Below are 19,894 nucleotides of genomic sequence, written 5' to 3' on the forward strand. Positions count from 1 at the left end.
TGCTGCATTACTTGTAATGAGTCTTTGTATGCTTGGAGAAATACAAGTTAAGTAAATTTTATGTTTGCTGTGTTAACTTGTTCGCTAATCATTTCTGTTACTGTCCAGCATTCCTATGACGACAGTTGCCGCACAACTGTGTGGCCTACCTCTTCTTAATGTCGTGTACAAGTCACACATAATTCACTCATCAAGAGCTACGAGTGCAAAGTCCGAGAGATGGCACCACTGGCGCGTATCGAGGTCATGTTTAGTTAGTAGCATCTTTGGAAAGAGCACACAACACGTTTCAGCCATATTGTCCTATTTCTTTGTGTTTGGCATTCGTGTGAATCAAGGAAGTCGAGTGACTGTCAAAAAATGGACGAAAAATAATTTCGTGTGGTGATTAAACGTTACTTTATGAAAGGCAAAACGCCTCAGGAGACTAAAGAGAAGCTTGATAAACATTACGGTGACTTTGCACCTTCGAATAGAACAGTTTAGAAGTGGTTTCACAATTTTCGGATTGGCCATATGGGCACAAGTGATGCTCAACTTTCTGGATGCCCTGTGGAGGTTACGACTCCAGAAATCATTGATAAAATCCATGATATGGTGATGGACGACAGAAGAGTTAAGGTGTGTGAGATTGCTAGCGCTGTGGGCATCTCGAATGAACGGGTACATAATATTTTGCATAAACATTTGGATATGACAAGGCTATCCGCAAGATGGGTTGCACGATTGCTCATTCTTGACCAAAAACGAAATCATGTGAAGTGTTGCAAGGACGGTTTGCAGCTGTTCAGGAAGAATCCGCAGGACTTTAAGCGTCGTTTCATCACTGTGGATGACACATGGATACAGTACTATACTCCTGGGACCAAACAACAATCTAAACAATGGTATACCAAGGGAGAATCTACACCAAAAAAGGCGAAGACCATTCCTTCGGCCGGAAAGAGTATGGCGACTGTCTTTTGGGATTCGCATGGGATAATCCTCATCGACTATCTGGAAAAGGGTAAAACTATTACAGGTGCATATTATTCATCGTTATTGGACCGTTTGAAAATCCAGCTGCAAGAAAAACGCCGGCGATTGGACCGAAAAAAGTCCTTTTCCATCACGACAATGCACCAGCACACACCTCAGCAGTTGTGGTCGCAAAATTATTGGAAGTAGGATTCCAACGCGTTTCACATCCTCCCTATTCTCCAGATTTGGCTCCCTCGGACTACTATTTGTTCCCCAATTTGAAGAAATTGCTGGCGGGACAAAGATTTTATTCAAACGAGGAGGTGATTGCAGTAACTAATAGCTTTTTTGCAGACTTGGACAATTCCTATAATTCAGAAGGGATGAACTTGCTAGAACAGCGTTGGAGAAAGTGTATAAGTCTAAAAGGAGACTATGTCGAAAAATAAAAAAGGTTTACCCCAAACACACAGGTAGTTTTTATTTTTGCACGGACTTTTCAAACGCCCCTCGTATAATCATATGTTATAGGAGTAAGAAAGTATTACAGTTAGAAACTGTGTGCATTTCTTGAGGCAACATAACACACGGCATGCAAATTACTCACGCTACATAGATCCTGTATTTGAGAATGACAGCACTTAGCTACAACCAACAAACACAATTTCAAATCTTTATGAAACTTTTTTTTACTGACACCACCTATAACATAATGAAAGGAAGAAAGTATACCGCTTACTACGTTTTCGTTGTTCATACGTCAAGCATCACGTTTTAACTCATTAGTTCTTTACTAACAAGCCTATTCGCAAAAAATTTTGCAGACAATATCCACTTATACTACTAAATGTACCTGCAGAATTATATCATTTTACAATACATAGCTCAGGGGTTATAACGACATAATCAATGAGATCTGTGAAAAACTAACTTCCCTTAAATCGGAGTCAGATACTTTAAAGAGCCGGGGTTGGGGTTTTAATGGTGACGCGATGTCACATGGAATGTGATAATGTGCGTTTTGAGGACGACCACAGCGTCCCTGCCAAAGATGGAAAAAAAGTGAGTCGAGAATGCGGAGTAGGAACTTGGAAGGAAAAGGTATTAAAGTTTTGAGCTATTTATGAGCCAATGGCTGACTGAACTGTTTCAAATACGACGAAACTGCCAGCAGCTGTCCTGACACCCAAGTTCGGGATCGACTACAGGCTATGAAATGTCGCAGCTCTGTGGGGGCGGTAATTCGGTAATATAGCCGCCGACAGAGATGGCGCCACGATTACACGGTTGAACAGTTGCGACTGATCTGTCACCCTGGAGAAAACGTTAATATTTCTTTTTAACATTAAAAAAAATCACGTGGATTTAAAGCTTGGCGGTCCCCTCGGTGGTGTTTAATAGGAGCAGTCCGTGCATCCACACAGCGTTTCTTCCTCCCTCACCCACCTCGGTACAGGTTTAGGGTCGACACAGGAAGCACTAACCTACAGTGCTCTTTGTGACATCCTGCGGTTTATGGTGAATGAACGAGTCGCGCCTCAGCGAACAACAGACTTGGGAACCGCTTGTCACCAGGAGCTACTAGTCTGGCACATGACAGTTACGACAGCGGAAGGTAATGGTCAGATTTATGCCCCGAAGGGCAAGTCGCCGTATTCTGCTGCACGTGGAGCTACAAAACAGACGGACAATGCGCCGTTGCTAGAGAAAGTGTGAAAACGGGCGGAAACGAACCCACTAGCGCTGACCTCGCTTCACTGCCAAGTTACCGATGTCCTTGAGAGTGTTTTATTCCTTCCGAGAGGCTAGCGAACATGTTCTAACAATGCGATCCAGCGCCATCAGTTTCGTCACATCTCCTGAACAGTGTGTCGGGCAGTGATATAATTTTCGGACAGTGATATAATTTTGCAGATAAATTTAGCGGTATATGTGCGTGTGTTGCGGTATTTAGTCCAAAGACTGGTTTGCTGCAGCTCTCCATGCTACTCTATCCTGTGGAGGCCTCTTCATCTCCGAGTAACTACTGCAACCAACATCCTTCTGAATCTGCTTAGTGTATTCATCTCTTCGCCTCCCAACGATTTTTACTCTCCATGCTTCCTTCCAATACTAAATTGGTGATTCTTTGATGCGTCAGAACGTGTCCTACAAACCGATCCCTTCTTCTAGTCAAGGGACTATAAATGGAAATGAAATTAAGTCCCATGAATCTTGACAGAGCGTAGGGGAATGATGCGGGAGACCGCCGTACGAGGCAAAGTCCTAATGGGGGTCGTTTGCTGTTGCCTTCCTCCGATCGTAATGGGGATGAATGATGATGAAGACGACACAACAACACCCAGTCATCTCGGGGCAGCTGAAAATCCCTGACCACGCCGGGAATCGAACCCGAGACCCCGTGCTCGGGAAGCGAGAACGCTACCGCGAGTTGCGGACTAAGTGACTAAAAGTGCCAGTAATTCCTCTTCTCCCAATTCTATTCAGTACTTGATCATTAGTTACTTGATCTACCCATCAAATCTTCAGCATTATCTGTAGCACCACATTTCAAAAGCTTCTATTCTCTTCTTGTCTACACTGTTTATCGTCCATGTTTCACTTCCGTACATGGCTGCGCTCCATACAAACACTTTCAGAAACGACTTCCTGACACTTAAATCTATACTCGATGTTAACAAATTTCTCTTCTTCAGAAACTCTTTCCTTGCCATTGCTAGTCTACATTTTATATCCTCTCTACTTCGACCATCATCAGTTATTTTGCTCCGCAAATAGCAAAACTCGTCTACTACTTTAAGTGTCTCAGTCTCTAATCTAATTCCCTCAGCTTCATCCGATTTAATTCGACTACATTCCATTATCTTCGTTTCGCTTTTGTTGATGTTCATCTTATATCCACCTATCAAGACACTGTCCATTCCGTTCAACTGCTCTTCCAAGTCCTTTGCTGTCTCTGACAGAATTACACAGATAAGGGGAAACCTCAGGGTTTTTGTTTCTTCTCCCTCGATTTTAATTCTTACTCCAAATTTTTCTTTTGTTTTCTTTACTGCTTGCTCAATACACGGATTGAGTAACATTCCCATATCAACCACTGCTTCCCTTTCGTGCCCCTCGACTCTTATAACTGTCATCTGGTTTCTGTACAAATTGTCAATAGCCTTTCGCTTCCTGTATTTTATTCCTGTCCCCTGGATGTCATTAAAAAGGCAACTTGCAACTGGGATGGGTGACGATTTTAGCTGTTTACCAACATACAGGGTCCACAAATTATCTTTACAACTTACGCTTTTAATAGCTTTAAAACTATACTAAATATTAACTAATGATTTTCAACATGTGATAATTAAGTCTTTTATTAGTTTCCATGAGACGCTATTTCGACGCAACATTAAGTTGAAGACCTGATAAAACGTGGACGCCAGGAGAGAAAGTTCAGTGTGTGTGGCTTGGTTCATACAGACGACGTCCGATGTCGAAGTGCAACGAAACTTTCGAGCACGGTATGGAAGGCACCCACCGCCTAGACCAACTATTCGGGCTTAACGTACGTCAATCAAGAAAACAGGTAGTGTTTTCTGTAAAAGGGGGCTGGTTGCCCATCTTTTCCAAGACGCCATCGTGGACAAGGTACGGCAGGTATTTGCAAGGTATCCGACAATGGCTGTTTTTACCTGGACATGTTAGAAATGTTTGCTGTGCTACAACTAGACCTGCAACCTGATGACATATGCCAGGAGGCTGGAGCACCACCCCAATGGTCCCTAATGTCCGTCAATTTCTAGATGAAAAGTTTCTGGATAGATGGAGTGGACGAGATAGTCCCAATTTGATGGCTGCCACTAACTCACACCACTAGACTACTTCGTGTGCGGTTTTGTGACGGATCTGGTGTACCGAACCAAGGATGGAGACCTACAAGACTTGAAGGTACACATTCGCAATGCATCTGAACATGGCACCGTGGGAATCTTGAATCCTATGTGGAGAGAAATGGAATTAGGCTAGACATTATCCATACATTAAGGTTGCACACACTGATGTGTTAAATTAGCAAACGAAACCTTCTAACTCATCTTATCACATGTTTGTTAATATCTACTACGGTTTTAAAGGTATCAAAATCTCAAGTTGTAAAGATACAGGGTAACAATTATCGAACTTCACGAAATGAAATCGTCATAACTTCTGAACGGTTTGCACTAGGAGTTCAAACTGGACGGTTGGCCGCGGGGTGTGTCCGGTATTAGTATGTGCAACTATATCTTAGTTTAGCGTCATATTTTCCGGATCTGAACACAGAGTCCACTTTCATTTGGATGGGTTCGTCAATAAGCAAAACAGGCGCATTTGGGGGATCAAAAAGACGCATTTCACGATCCCTCAACGGGTGAATGTGTGTGTAATGTCCAGTCACGGAATAATCCGTGTGGTACTCCTTGATGGCACGGTCACTAGCGAACTGTACGTGAAGGTTTTGGAAGATGATTTCACCCTAATTATCCAAAGTGACCCTGATTTCAACAAGATGTGGTTCATGCAAGACGGAAATCGACCCCACCGAAGCAGGTGAGAGTGTTTGATGTCCTGGGGACCGCATTCTAGCTCTGGGGTACCCAGAGCCCACTGGCATGGGCCTCGATCGGCCGCCGTACTTTCCGGAACACATGCGACTCCTTTTTGTGGGGCTATAATGGAGACAATGTCTACAGCAATAACTCGAAAGCCACTGCTGAGCAGAAAACAGCCATTCAGGACGTCATCGATGTTCCGACACTTCGGCGGGTCATGCAGAATTGCGCTATTCGTCTGCGCCACATCATCGCCAATGATGGCAGGTGTATCGAACATGTCATAACCTAAATCCGAAAAAGTTGTGCCCGCGCCGTAGTTCGTAACGAATTTACTTTTTGTTCATATAGTTCAATAACTGTCACCCGGTAATTTAAGGACACCCTACGTCCGATACCCAGCTTAAAATCGGGTTAAGTAGGAAGTAAACCTAGAGTGCTACCAGTGCTTAAGGCGCTCTTGTAAGTTATGCTCCGGTTGATTCATTGCTGGCTGGTGAGATACATGACACAGCCAGCTGCGCGACGTCCGACCTGCCGTTGATCGCAGGCCCACCAGATTGGCCGTGAGCCAGACGTGTTGCAACAACCACAGCCCGCGTCTACACAATTAACCGCGGTCGAGACTTCCGTGTCACTGTAGCCGTCTATCACGCCGTGTCTCAACGCGACCGTCAACGCTTCTTTTCTTTCTTCATCCTCCTCCCTCCGTCATTCCTGCCCGTGCAGCAACACCCTGTGAAGTGATTAGCCGGTTGTTTGAGGTACAGAGTCGCCAAGGACACACAAAAAACTTCTTGGCATAGACTTTCATCTCGACACTTTTCAGTCCATACCTTTTTCCTACCGGTATATCAGTACTTTGTACTACTTCTGCACGCGACGTGGTGGTGATGATGTTTGGGTTCTGAGGCGCTCAACTGCGCGGTTATCAGCGCCCGTACAAATTCCCAACCTTTGCTCAGTCCAAACTCGCCACATTAATGAATGATGATGAAATGATGAGGACAACACAAACACCCAGTCATCTCGAGGCAGGGGAAAATCCCTAGCCGCGCCGGGAATCGAACCCAGGACCCCGTGCTCGGGAAGCGAGAACGCGACCGCGAGACCACGAGGTGCGGACGCACGCGACGTATGCTCAAAAAATAAAGAGAATTTTTTTAATTTGGCGGGCTTTATACATTTAACAGTACCGGTAATGAGCCTCTTCCACTTCGTCATGTCCAAATACAACTGTTCACGGAGAACACGCCCACTGCCCATTTCTGGTCATTGGATCAGCCTTAATCAAGTCCATCCATCGGGTTCGAGGTCTTCCTTGACGTCTTCTCCCATCCACCTGTCTTTCCAAATTTATTTTGGCTGTTCTAGTTGGCTCCATTCTCATCATATGCCTGTACCGAATGCCTCTGAGCACTATGGGACTTAACATCTGAGATCATCAGTCCCCTAGAACTTAGAACTACTTAAACCTAACTAACCTAATGACATCACACACACCCATGCCCGACGCAGGATTCGAACCCGCGACCGTAGCGGTCGCGCGGTTCCAGACTGTAGCGCAAAGCATGATTCGGCCACTCCGGCCGGCCGTGCCTGTACCATCGAAGTCGAGGTGCGCCAATTCGATCTAATTCGGATGTCTTCATTCCACCCTCTTTCCTCACCCCGTCATTCCTTAACTTGTCCATCTTGGTCTTCTGGATGGTGGATCTAACAAGGGAACCTCCTCGTCGCACCCCCCTCAGATTTAGTTATAAGTTGGCACAGTGGATAGGCCTTTAAAAACTGAACACATATCAATCGAGAAAACAGGAAGAAGTTGTGTGGAACGATGAAAAAATAAGCAAAATATACAAACTGAGTAGTCCATGCGCAAGATAGGCAACATCAAGAATAATGTGAGCTCAGGAGCACCGTGGTCCCGTGGTAAGCGCGAGCAGCTGCGGAACGAGAGGTCCTTGGTTCAAGCCTTCCCCCGAGTTAAAAGTTTAATTTTTTATCTTCAGACAATTATTATCTGTCCGTCCATCCGATGCGAGGTAACTGCGCCGTAGTATGGGGACGCTACACCTAAACGGAAAAATTTGAAAACGTTAAAAACATATGTTTTGACAGAGTACAGGGAAAACTGTGCGACTGTGAAACTGTTGCATTCATTTGTTGCAGTTTATGTGACAAACTCTTATGTTTTCATCACTTTTTTTGGGGGTGATTATCACATCCACAAGAAAACCTAAATCGGGCAAGGTAGAAGAATCTTTTTACCCAAGTGTACAAGTTAGGTGGGTTGACAACATATTCCTGTCATGTGACGCACAAGCCGTCACCAGTGTCTGATTTATTCTATACGACACTGAGTTGGTAGAGCATCAGACAGTCGTATTAAAAGTCCCGATTTCGAACCCAATGATTGCGATTCTTTCTAAACAGTTTACGCTTTAAATTGTTATACGGGAGAACATTTTTCTGACGTGTAAAAGGGCGTTTCGAAGTTTATAGTAATTTTCTTAAGGCGGTCTGCTTTCGCTTCGTTAGTTGAAAATTGCAAACCTATAGCGTACACTCGTACAGATAACACCACACCTATCTATACAAATGTACACTATAGATTTGCTACTTTCACCTAACGAAGTGAAAGCAGACTGCCATAAGAACATTGCTACAATCTCCGAAACGTCCTTTCACATGACATAAAAATGTTCTCTCATATATTAATTTCACATGTAAACTGTTAAAAAGAAACAGCCGTAATTGCGTTTCGAACTCGGGATCTCTAGTACGACAATCTCATCCTCTACCAACCTTTTTTTTATCTCATTTTGTTCGCTTCATCGGCTCGGGGCGGACGTCCTAAGACATCCATTTAAGTTCGTTGTTGATCGATTAACTCAGTTTCTTTTTATTACAGTGGGCAGCTAACACCATCTGACCGAACACGCTGAGCTACCGTGCCGGCGTCTCACCTACCACGCATCTTCGGAATTACTCCTCAATGACACACTTTTCCTATAGTCTGTAGTTCTGGTATTGCTTATAATTACCATTTACACATGTTCTACTGGACGACAGCACACAGCACGAACTAAATCGGTGTTTTGGTTGATACTCTATCGACACATACGTTTGGTGCCGATCTGAGTGTCTGACGTCTGGAGGTTCGGGTGTCAGTTCTAATACGTCGTATCAGGGAAAGTATGTTTATTGGTATTATTTGCTTGTGAGAACAAGAGCCAACCTATCACACTTCTCTATGGCACTACCGGCCGGTGTGGCCGAGCAGTTCTAGGCGCTTCAGAACCGGAACCGTGCGACCGCTACGGTCGCAGGTTCGAATCCTGCCTCGGGCATGGATATGTGTCATGTCCTTAGGTTAGTTAGGTTTAAGTAGTTCTAAGTTCTAGGGGACTGATGTCAGATGTTAAGTCCCATAGGGCTCAGAGCCATTTGAACCATTTGAGCCCTGTGGCACTCCAGAGGATACCTTTCTATCTGCTGAGCACTCTCCTTCCAGAACACCGTACTGGGTTCTATAACTGTCTTCGAACCACTTACCTATCTGACAAGCTTTTCCGTATGCTCGGAGCTTCGTTAACAGCCTAGACCTATAAGCATATGCAAATATCGATTACTTAAAATTTTCGTTACGTATCTTCGCTTTGTATTGGCTTGGCTTCCTGTAGCGCACGTGTGATTTGTGAGTGTAATTTTTAACCGAGTTTGAGTTGCGTAAAATATTTGGCTATGCCTACGCGAAAGTGTACATTTTCTGATGTCCTTTCCTGCAAATATCCGGCTTTCAAGAAGGGAGTAATGAATTTGAAGCGGAATGTAAGATATGTGGAGCTGGAACGTACGTCTCAGTGGCCAATAAAGGTAAGAAATAACTCGACAGATTAACTGTCATTGTTTTATTTCATTGTTTCATAGTCATTCAATTTATTTGTATTCGGAAGGCTAAAGTGCAGTTTACATGTAGTCAGCTGCTGCTTGAATTGTAGATGTTGGTAGCGGTGCGTCGAATGAAGGGAGGTGAATGGTCTTACGTTTTTCGCTTTGTAAACAATTCAGTGTTGTTGACATAACAAAACAATTGACGCCACATTGTCACCACAATCAATGTTTTTAATTTAAAATAAATTGCTCTGGGAATTACCACCTGACCACCAGTAACAATTAACTACTAGTTTTATCGGTAATTCCCAGCAGTCACGTGACTTGTCCAAAGCTAACGGGTGGTATCCTCATCTGCAGTTGACCCGTTTGATGTGTCCTCTTTTTTCTTCCTTTGTCCTCCTATTTGAAGCTATTTGTCCTCCTTTTTAAACAATTGCATCTGGTCACCCTAGTCGTGTATAACGAGCTACAGGGTTTGTACGTTTAAGCCGGCTGCCTGTTGTCGACCCCTGCCATTGAACCCGCGCCGCCAGACAGACGTTGCCGCGCGCATGCGCAGTGGCGAGCACCGCGCGACCGCTGCGAGGTATCGACGGCCCGTGCTCTCACCGGCGCATTCCGGTCAAGTGTGTCAGAGACGTCTCGCCGGCAGGAATGTGGGGCACAGACAACCGATAAAGCGACGGCTAATGGCCGCGCCTGCCTTCCCGTGCGTCACGTCCCGCTTGTTTCTAGCCGACTGCCTGCCTAGCTCCGAGCTGTAGCTCTCTGTACTGATTATTTTGCTAAAGGGTACGAACTGCAGAACTCTATCCCTCAGAGGATAAGGAGCAAAAATGGTCATATGGACATACAATGAGTAGACAAAAGTCTTGGGATACCTCCTGACATCGTGTCGGAACTCTTTTTGCGCGACGGAGTGCAGAAAATCGACGTACGCTGGGCTCAACAAGTCGTTGGAAGTCCCTTGCAGAAATACACAGGTATGCTGCCTCTCTAACCGACCATAATTGCGAAACTGTTGTCGGACAGGATTTTGCGCACAACTGACCTCTCGGTTATGTCCCATAAATATTCGCTGGATTCGCAGTGGCTAGCACACTGGACTCGCATTCGGGAGGACGACGGTTCAATCCCGCGTCCGGCCATCCTGATTTAGTTTCTCCGTGATTTCCCTAAATCACTCCAGGCAAATGCCGGGATGGTTCCTTCGAAAGGGCACGGTCGGCTTCTTTCCCCGTCCTTCCCTATTCCGATGAGACCGATGACCTCGCTGTCTGGTCTCCTCCACCAAACAATCCAATTATATTCGCTGGATTTAGATCGGGCGATCTTGGTGGCCAAATCATTAGTTCGAATTGTCCAGAATGTTATCCAAACCAATCGCGAGTAGCTGTGGCCCGGTGACATGGCCACTGTCATCCATAAAAATTCCGTCGTTTGGAAACATGAAGTTCGTGAATGGCTGCATATAGTGTCCAAGCAGGCGAACATAACCATTTACAGTCAATGATCGGTTCAGTAGGACTAGAGGACGAAAGCACAGCCCACACCAGCTTCCACGCAGCCTTGTTGGCAACTTGGATCCACGGCTTCGTGAGGTATGTGCCACACTCGCACCCTACCATTAGCTTTATAACGACTGAAATCTGGACTCATCTGAGCAGGCCACGGTTTAATAAACGTGAAGTATCCAACAGATATGGTTACGAGCCCACGAGAGGCGCTGCAGGCAATGCACTGCTAGAGAGCCTGTATAGGGAGAGAGTGGCCAACCGGACGATACGGCGGCCATTTTTCTGCCAAACTGCGGGCGGGACTTTTGAATGGCCAGTAGTGGAGTACACACTCACCGAATCAAAAGCACAAGACAATATGGCGAAATCATTCGTTAAATGCCTTTGTTTATAAGAATAATATGTTATAATAATTTTCACACAGCCAATTTATAGGTCTGTTTTCATATTTAACTATGTATATTTCAAGTTGTTTTATATGTAGCAAAAATCAAAAATGACTTACTTCGCATAGATAAGATTACTTGGTTGGTTTCTACAAGGCTCCTGTTTGATTTATGTCAGCCCTGTTGACTGCGACTGCCCACTGCTTTCGTCTTTCTTCACTGAGTGGAAATGATAACACGCGAAATCCACCTTCACCTCTATTGCAACAACCAAATACAGCACAACCTGGCATCGTTTACGAACGTCTGCAGAACGAATTACAGATGTCAAAAGCAATAGTGTACAATTACTAACGTGTTTACTTCAAACATGTAGGCCTACCGACTTCATCGCAAAACGCTTCATTATTTCAACTCGTATTTAAGATCGCAAACGCTAATTACGTACTAAAAACGATATACAACTAAATCGAACATGCATGCACAACGCATAACAAGTCTCTCAATAATTCAAATACCTTTTAATCGTTTCCAAAAGTCCTCTGAACTTCAACTCAAAAGCACGACGAACATAGGAAGCGCGAGAGACGTTTGGCGCCATTTTTCTGCCAAAGCTAATCAACCAATCACGGGCACCTATGGCCACACACTCCCTATACAGGCGCTCTATGCACTGCGAACGAAAGCGCTCTCGTCGGTCGTCTGCTGCCATAGCCCATCAACGCCAAATTTCGCCGCTCTATCCTAACGGGTACGTTAGTCGTATGTGCTACATTGATTTCTGTGACTATTTCACGCGGTGTTATTTCTCTGTTCGCACTGACAACTTTAAGCAAACGCCGCTGCTCCTGGTTCAAAATGGTTCAAATGGCTGTAAGCACTATGGGACTTAACATCTGAGATCATCAGTCCCCTAGACTTAGAACTACTTAAACCTAACTAACCTAAGGACATCACACACATCCATGCCCGTGGCAGGATTCGACCCTGCGACCGTAGCAGCTGCGCGGTTCCGGACTGAAGCGCCTACAACCGCTCGGCCACAACGGCCGGCGCTGCTCCTGGTAGTTAAGTGCAGGCCGTATGGCACTGCATCGTCCGCGGTGAGAGGTAATGCCTGGAATTTGGTATTCTCGACACACTGTTGACTCTGCGGATCTCGGAATATTTAAGGGAGGTAGGACGCCAAACGGGACATTTTAATTTCTACTGTCTATACTTTTACAAATAAACTCATAAAACTTTAAAAGTGTACCTACAGCAACAAATGCATCCAGTAATAAGTGAAAAAATGATGAAATTTCACATTAAAATAAATGTGTTTTGTTACGTTTTTGAGCTTCCACTGCTATGAGTATGAATCCTTAATCCTTCCTGGTCATGCTGTTAAAGTTTTATGAATTTATTTGTAAAAGTATAGACAGTGGAAATTCAAATGTCCTGTGGTGCCTCTCCTGCTCCAAGTCGGCCAGTTTGACGTCCTATCCCCCTTAATCCCTAACGATTTCCGAAATGGAATGTCCCATGCGACTAGCTCGAGCTACCATTCCGCATTCGAAGTCTTAATTCCCGTCGTGTGGCCGTAAGCACGCCGGAATCCTTTTCACATAAACCACCTGTGTACAAATGACAGTCCCGTCAATGCACTCCCTTTTATACCTTGAGCACGCGATATTACCGCCGTCTGTGTATGTGTATTACGCTGTCCTATGACTTTCGTCACCTCACTGTATGGCCGGAAATGCGTTCCAAGTGAGGTATACCCACTTGAAGTGAGGTAAAAGGTGTTTAATAGTGTAGAATATGACCCCGTATCAGCGCCAGACAGGTCGTAAGTGAACATGGGGTAAACCAGACGACCATGAGAAACATTTCTTACAACTGGCACTACCCTGCCATTTACAACGCGTGCAGACTTAATTACTTACGTACTTGGACAAGTCCACCTCGACTGTTTTGTCGCACAGGTCCCCACGGAGCTGGGTTTTTCCGTCATCCATCATGCTCGGAACACCGGTGTGTGGGCTACGGATAATCCCCATGGTATGATGGCAGCGAACCGTCGCACCGGTTCAGCCTCAATGTGTGGGCGGGGATTATTGGCGATCGCATCTTGGGCTGAGTTATGCTTCCATAAGCCTCACAGGTTGGTGACCCTGCCTTCCCTGGTGAAAGACGTGCCTTAGTGGTAGGCTGGGTAATGTGCCTACTACACACATCAACAAAAAGTTTTGCATCACCCCAGTTCCCAGAACTCATCAAGATAGACGTTGACTGTGGATATTGTATCACAGGCACAGTCCCTTTGACTGTTCAGAGACATCACTAAACCAGCCCAAAGACGTAAACAACCACGGAAGAGCAGTGCCTATTAGACGGAGGGGGTCCGACAGCCGATCAGTTCCAGTCATTCCACCAGGAAGGAGGTACACGGGTCGTGTTGTCTATAGTTCAACCGTGCCTAGATGGTCAGTACCGCGGTCCGTCTGCGTTGTTACTTTGTGCCAGGAAGGGCTCTCAACAAGGGAAGTGTCCAGGCATCTCGGAGTGAATCAAAGCGATATTGTTAGGACATGGAGGAGATATAGAGAGGGATAGGAACTGTCGTCGACGACATGCCTCGCTCAGGCCACCCAAAGGCTACTACTGCTCTTGAATGCAATGCCGTTATGGAATGAACTTTTCTCTCTTTCCTAGCTCTTCCTCGATTACTTTAATTTCGACCAAGTGTGTTTTAACGTCTTTGATCCGAGTCATTCATGTTTTTGGGCTTACGTCAAAAGGGTTAAACATTCTTTTTGTTACTATTTTCTCGTCGAGCTTTTCTAGGTGTCGACAGAATACAACTCTTTTCTTCTTCATTAAGTCTAATATTCGTTCTGTTCTTTAATGAACTACTTTATTACTCGTTAATTTCCATTTCCCAGTGTCATATTTTGGTCTCCAAATTTTCCTGGCCATTTTCCTTCAGCTCTTTTCTATTTCACGTAATTGTATGCCCTTATTTAAGTTGCACAACCAGTTTCAGTCGTTTACAAACCATCTTCTGGAGTATTTTTACATCGTAATCAGTTGTGATACAAGTCATAATTGTCATAAATCACCATTACATACGCCAACATCTCCATAAAATTCAGACACAAAAGCAAAAATAGTGTTATTTTCGTGACGAAAAACTGGACAGAACTGAAGTCATAAGCGCTCTTCAATATACAACATATCGATATGACTACGAGCTCTTATGAATTCAGTCCCGACTAGTTTTTCGTCACGAATATTACAAGAAGTTATTTACGAGGTCAGAATACGTAGACAAAGGCTCGCTTGTTTCATCTAAAATCATCTAAATATCGATAACTTTCAAATTACTTTGCCTTGGCATAATCCGGCTTCTACATCTACATCTACACTTATACTCCGCAAGCCACCCAACGGTGTGTGGCGAAGGGCACTTTACGGGCCACTGCCATAACCTCCCTTTCCTGTTCCAGTCGCGTATGGTTCGCGGGAAGAACGACTGCCGGAAAGCCTCCGTGCGCGCTCGAATCTCTCTAATTTTACTTTCGTGATCTCCTCCGGAGGTATAAGAAGGGGGAAGCAATATTTTCGATACCTCATCCAGAAACGCAACCTCTCCAAACTTGGACAGCAAGCTACACCGCGATGCAGAGCGCCTCTCTTGCAAAGTCTGCCACTTGAGTTTGCTAAACATCTCCGTAACGCTATCACGCTTACCAAATAACCCTGTGACGAAACACGCCGCACTTCTTTGGATCTTCTCTATCTCCTCTGTCAACACGACCTGGTACGGATCCCACACTGATGACCAATACTCAAGTACAGGTCGAACGAGTGTTCTGTAAGCCACCTCCTTTGTTGATGGACTAAATTTTCTAAGGACTCTCCCAATGTATCTCTACCTGGTACCCGCCTTACCAACAATTAATTTTATATGATCATTCCACTTCAAATCGTTCCGCACGCATACTCCCAGATATTTTACAGAAGTAACTGCTACCAGTGTTTGTTCCGCTATCATATAATCATACAATAAAGGATCCTTCTTTCTATGTATTCGCAATACAGCAGACTTAATTAGACACCATGTTTTGGTATCTCTCTCAACTGGACTCTGTGGTCTCTGAGGTTTCCTCGGCGTGACTGATTTATGGTATGCTTAGGCAGAATACCCGGTAGCACACCATTTAGTTCTGCTTAATTTTTATTTTGACCCATCACACGCCAACCTCGTTCAATCAATATGATTTGCTCGCCATCACAGGTTATCCACGAGGGTTCCCGAATTCTATTCTGATCCGTAGAATCGTAATGAAAATTAGTGTTCAGTGTCATTTAAAATTTTGCAAATTATAATTTTGATTCGTAGACACTTTGTAAATGCGACGTAAGGCTTGACTGACACGATAAAAATTACATCAAAGCCACCATCATAAAAGAAGCTGTTGCGACTAACCATTACCTCCATCTTTAGAGAGCAAAAGTCGTCCTGTCAGTGAATTTTTTTTTTTTGAAGAGTACAACACCAGTGCCCATGACAACAGCACAGTGTCCCAGGTAACCACCATCCTATACGTAGGTGCTTCCTGCCGCAGGATTAATTCGAAGCCGTAGAAGAGAGAAAGTCGGCTGCTAGGTTTCAGGTGCCACGTGTAACTAGAAGCGGTATCGGCAGCATCGGCTGACTTCCGCAGTCACAGCCTCTATAGTTTTTCGCTGAATTTTCCCGTGACGCCTCTACTGAGTAGGCATGCAGTATCTTCGAGTGCACGCGTGCTGACACTGTCATTGTTTATGCTCACGTCATTACATCGACACGTGTCTGTGTATTCTATCATTGCGTACTATCATTGACTAAGACGTAGAGTCCTCACCACGAACAATCGCTGAAGATTTCGCACTCGGCATATTAATCAGCGCACACTTCTTTGTCTACATAAATACTCCAACAGCCACAGCACACTGCATGGTAAATGGTACAATCAAAAACACAACTAGCCATTATCTTTTCCACTGCAATTGCGTGTGGAACTAGGGAAGAACGATCAAGTTGCCACGCCCGTCCATGTTAACTGTTAAGCCGCATTGTACCTTACAATGAGCGTTCCAACAGTAGGGGGTCTACCCTGCTTAATGGATGCCGGGAATACGACGATTGATTGTATATAAACAGTTCTTCATCTGTCTGTCTAAATATAAATCCTTCGCGTCAGTATAATGTTACCGTTACAACAGTCGATTGATACAAGCCGATTTTGAAGTTAGTACTAACTGATCTTTCCTCTAGGATTTCGATAAAACTTAAAAGTGTTTTGTCTGCTGCTGCTAGACAGTTATCTATTCCCATATCCATTCTATTGTTGTTACTTTAAGATTCACTGAGTACTTTAAGCGGTCAACTGTCTTGGAATTGAATCTATCTACAGCCACAGGTGCATCAATTTGGATTTCCTTTCTTGTTGTTGTTGTTGTTGTTGTGGTCTTCCGTCCCGAGACTGGTTTGATGCAGCTCTCCATGCTACTCTATCCTGTGCAAGCTTCCTCATCTCCCAGTACCTACTGCAACCTACATCCTTCTGGATCTGTTTAGTGTATTCATCTCTTGGTCTCCCTCTACGATTTTTACCCTCCACGCTGCCCTCCAATGCTACATTGGTGATCCCTTGATGCCTCAGAACATGTCCTATCAACCGGTCTCTTCTTCTTGTCAAGTTGTGCCACAAACTCCTCTTCTCCCAATTCTATTCAATACCTCCTCATTAGTTATGTGATCCACCCATCTAATCTTTAGCATTCTTCTGTAGCACCACATTTCGAAAGCTTCTATTCCCTTCTTCTCTAAACTATTTATCGTCCACGTTTCACTTCCATACATGGCTACACTCCATACAAATACTTTCAGAAACGACTTCCTGACACTTAAATCTATACTCGATGTTAACAAATTTCTCTTCTTCAGAAACGCTTTCCTTGCCATTGCCAGTCTACATTTTATGTCCTCTCTACTTCGACCATCATCAGTTATTTTGCTCCCCAAATAGCAAAACTCCTTTACTACTTTAAGTGTCTCATTTCCTAATCTAATTCCCTCAGCATCATCCGACTTAATTCGACTACATTCCATTATCATCGTTTTGCTTTGTTGATGTTCATCTTATATCCTCCTTTCAAGACACTGTCCATTCCGTTCAACTGCTCTTCCAAGTCCTTTGCTGTCTCTGACAGAATGACAATGTCATCGACGAACCTCAAAGTAGTTATTTGTTCTCCGTGGATTTTAATACCTACTCCGAATTTTTCTTTTGTTTCTTTCACTGCTTGCTCAATATAGAGATTGAATAACATCGGGGACAGGCTACAACCCTGTCTCACTCCCTTCCCAACCACTGCTTCCCTTTCATGCCCTCGACTGTTGTAACTGCCATCTGCATTCTGTACAAATTGTAAATAGCCTTTCGCTCCCTGTATTTTATCCCTGCCACCTCTAGAATTTGAAAGAGTATTCCAGTCAACATTGTCAAAAACTTTCTCTAAGCCTACAAATGCTAAAACGTAGGTTTGCCTTTCCTTAATCTTTCTTCTAAGATAAGTCGTAAGGTCAGTATTGCCTCACGTGCTCCAACATTTCTACGGAATCCAAACTGATCTTCCCCGAGGTCGGCTTCTACCAGTTTTTCCATTCGTCATTCTGTCTTTCTAAAATAATCCAATCTTCTCGTCTATTTTGTAATAATTTTGCATCATTCTGATTAATTCTATTAGTTTAACTGACATAGTAATTGCTACAAATTATTGTTGTTGTTGTGGTCTTCAGTCCTGAGACTGGTTTGATGCAGCTCTTCATGCCAGTAAAGCTGCATGCCCTCGGGAAAAATCACGGCCGTAGTTTCCCCTTGCTTTCAGCCGTTCGCAGTACCAGCACAGCAAGGCCGTTTTGGTTATTGTTACAAGGCCACATCAGTCAATCATCCAGACTGTTGCCCTTGCAACTACTGAAAAGGCTGCTGCCCCTCTTCAGGAACCACACGTTTGTCTGGCCTCTCAACAGATACCCCTCCGTTACAAATTATTTACGTGAAAACTAATCTTGTGCATTTATTTTTAATGTAACAATGTCAACAATAAACGACGAGAGTACGTAAAAGGCACCAATGGAAGGAAGCCATGAGAAACGAAAGATTTAGTCTGTTAACACAAAAGTAGCTAAGGTTATATGAGAACTTTCACAGGAACCAGCGAACGAACGTGCCAAACAACGTGGCTTTCCCCGCTTTCAGAACGCGCAGTGTACAAGGATACGAGATTATTTTCAATCTCGCGCGGAATTCCGGAGCGTTGGCGTAGCGACGGGGGTGTGGGGTAGGGAGACGTGCTGGTTGTGAGGTAACAGCATCCGAAGGCTGGCTCGGGAGGAGGGAGCGTCGGATTTAGAACGCCGCGAATAGCCAGTGACTAAGGCGACCGGCAATTCGAGAGCAGCAAATAAGTTCAGCCCGGCGGCGGGGCGGCCGGGACGCCAGTAACGTTAGACCGCGGCAGGCCACGCCCCACACACGACGCCCCCGCCGTACTACACGGAACGCACCCCATTTGTCTAGTACTGCAACCGATACGTGACCGGTTATACACTCGTGAGCCAAAACATCTTGACCTCCCGCTAAACAGCATGGTGGCCCACCTTTGGAGCTCAGCACTCAAGCCGTTCAGCGTGGCACGGATTCGGGAGATACGCGACACCAGATATTCATGCACGGGTCACACAGTTCAGAGCCGGGATGGTGGTTCGTGGGCCAGAGCTGGTGCCCGACATTGTCCCTGATGTGTCTCGTCGGGTTAGATGAGGTGTCTTTGGCCACGTGGGTTTACTATCATGTTCCTCGTAGCACTGTAATGCGTTCCTGGCCTTGTTAACCAGGCAGTTATCCTGCTACCCTGCTGGAAGATGAAAACACAGTCGAGAAAGACATCAAGCACGAAGGTTCAAATGGCTCTGAGCACTATGGGACTTAACATCTGTGGTCATCAGTCCCCTAGAACTTAGAACTACTTAAACCTAACTAACCTAAGGACATCACACACATCCATGCCTGAGGCAGGATTCGAACCTGTGACCGTAGCAAAGCACGAAGGGATGCAGGTTGTTATGATGTATCATGCAGCGTAACTTGCTGTGACATATATATATATATATATATATATATATATATATATATATATATATATAGTTTATTACTCTGTGGCGGTCAGCGCTCACATAATTACTCTTAGGATATAGAGCTTTTGTTCTTGTTAAGAGTAATTTTACAAGAAGAGAGCCATTCTTCTGATGTAAAAATCGACGCCATTACGAGATTTTGATTCACATTGTAAAATATATGTGTATATGGAAGGAAATCAGTTAATAGAACAATAAAATATTGTTCATTTCAAGAAGGTACGTGTTATTCTACAACCAGCGTATACTTCTATTGTGACTTAATAATAAATACCAGCTTGAGAACAGTTCCGACGGGAGCGTTCAGTTCTAGTGAAATAGTTC

The 19,894-nt window shown here is 44.5% G+C and overlaps 1 protein-coding gene across 1 annotated transcript in view; it reads right to left on the minus strand.

Moving 5' to 3' along the window:
- Positions 1-19,894, minus strand: part of LOC124550607 (alpha-actinin, sarcomeric) — a 470,999-nt gene that overhangs the window by 409,611 nt on the left and 41,494 nt on the right. The window lies entirely within an intron of this gene.

The sequence above is a fragment of the Schistocerca americana genome, chromosome 9 (genome assembly GCF_021461395.2).
Source record: "Schistocerca americana isolate TAMUIC-IGC-003095 chromosome 9, iqSchAmer2.1, whole genome shotgun sequence".
NCBI classification, from domain to species: Eukaryota; Metazoa; Arthropoda; class Insecta; order Orthoptera; family Acrididae; genus Schistocerca; species Schistocerca americana.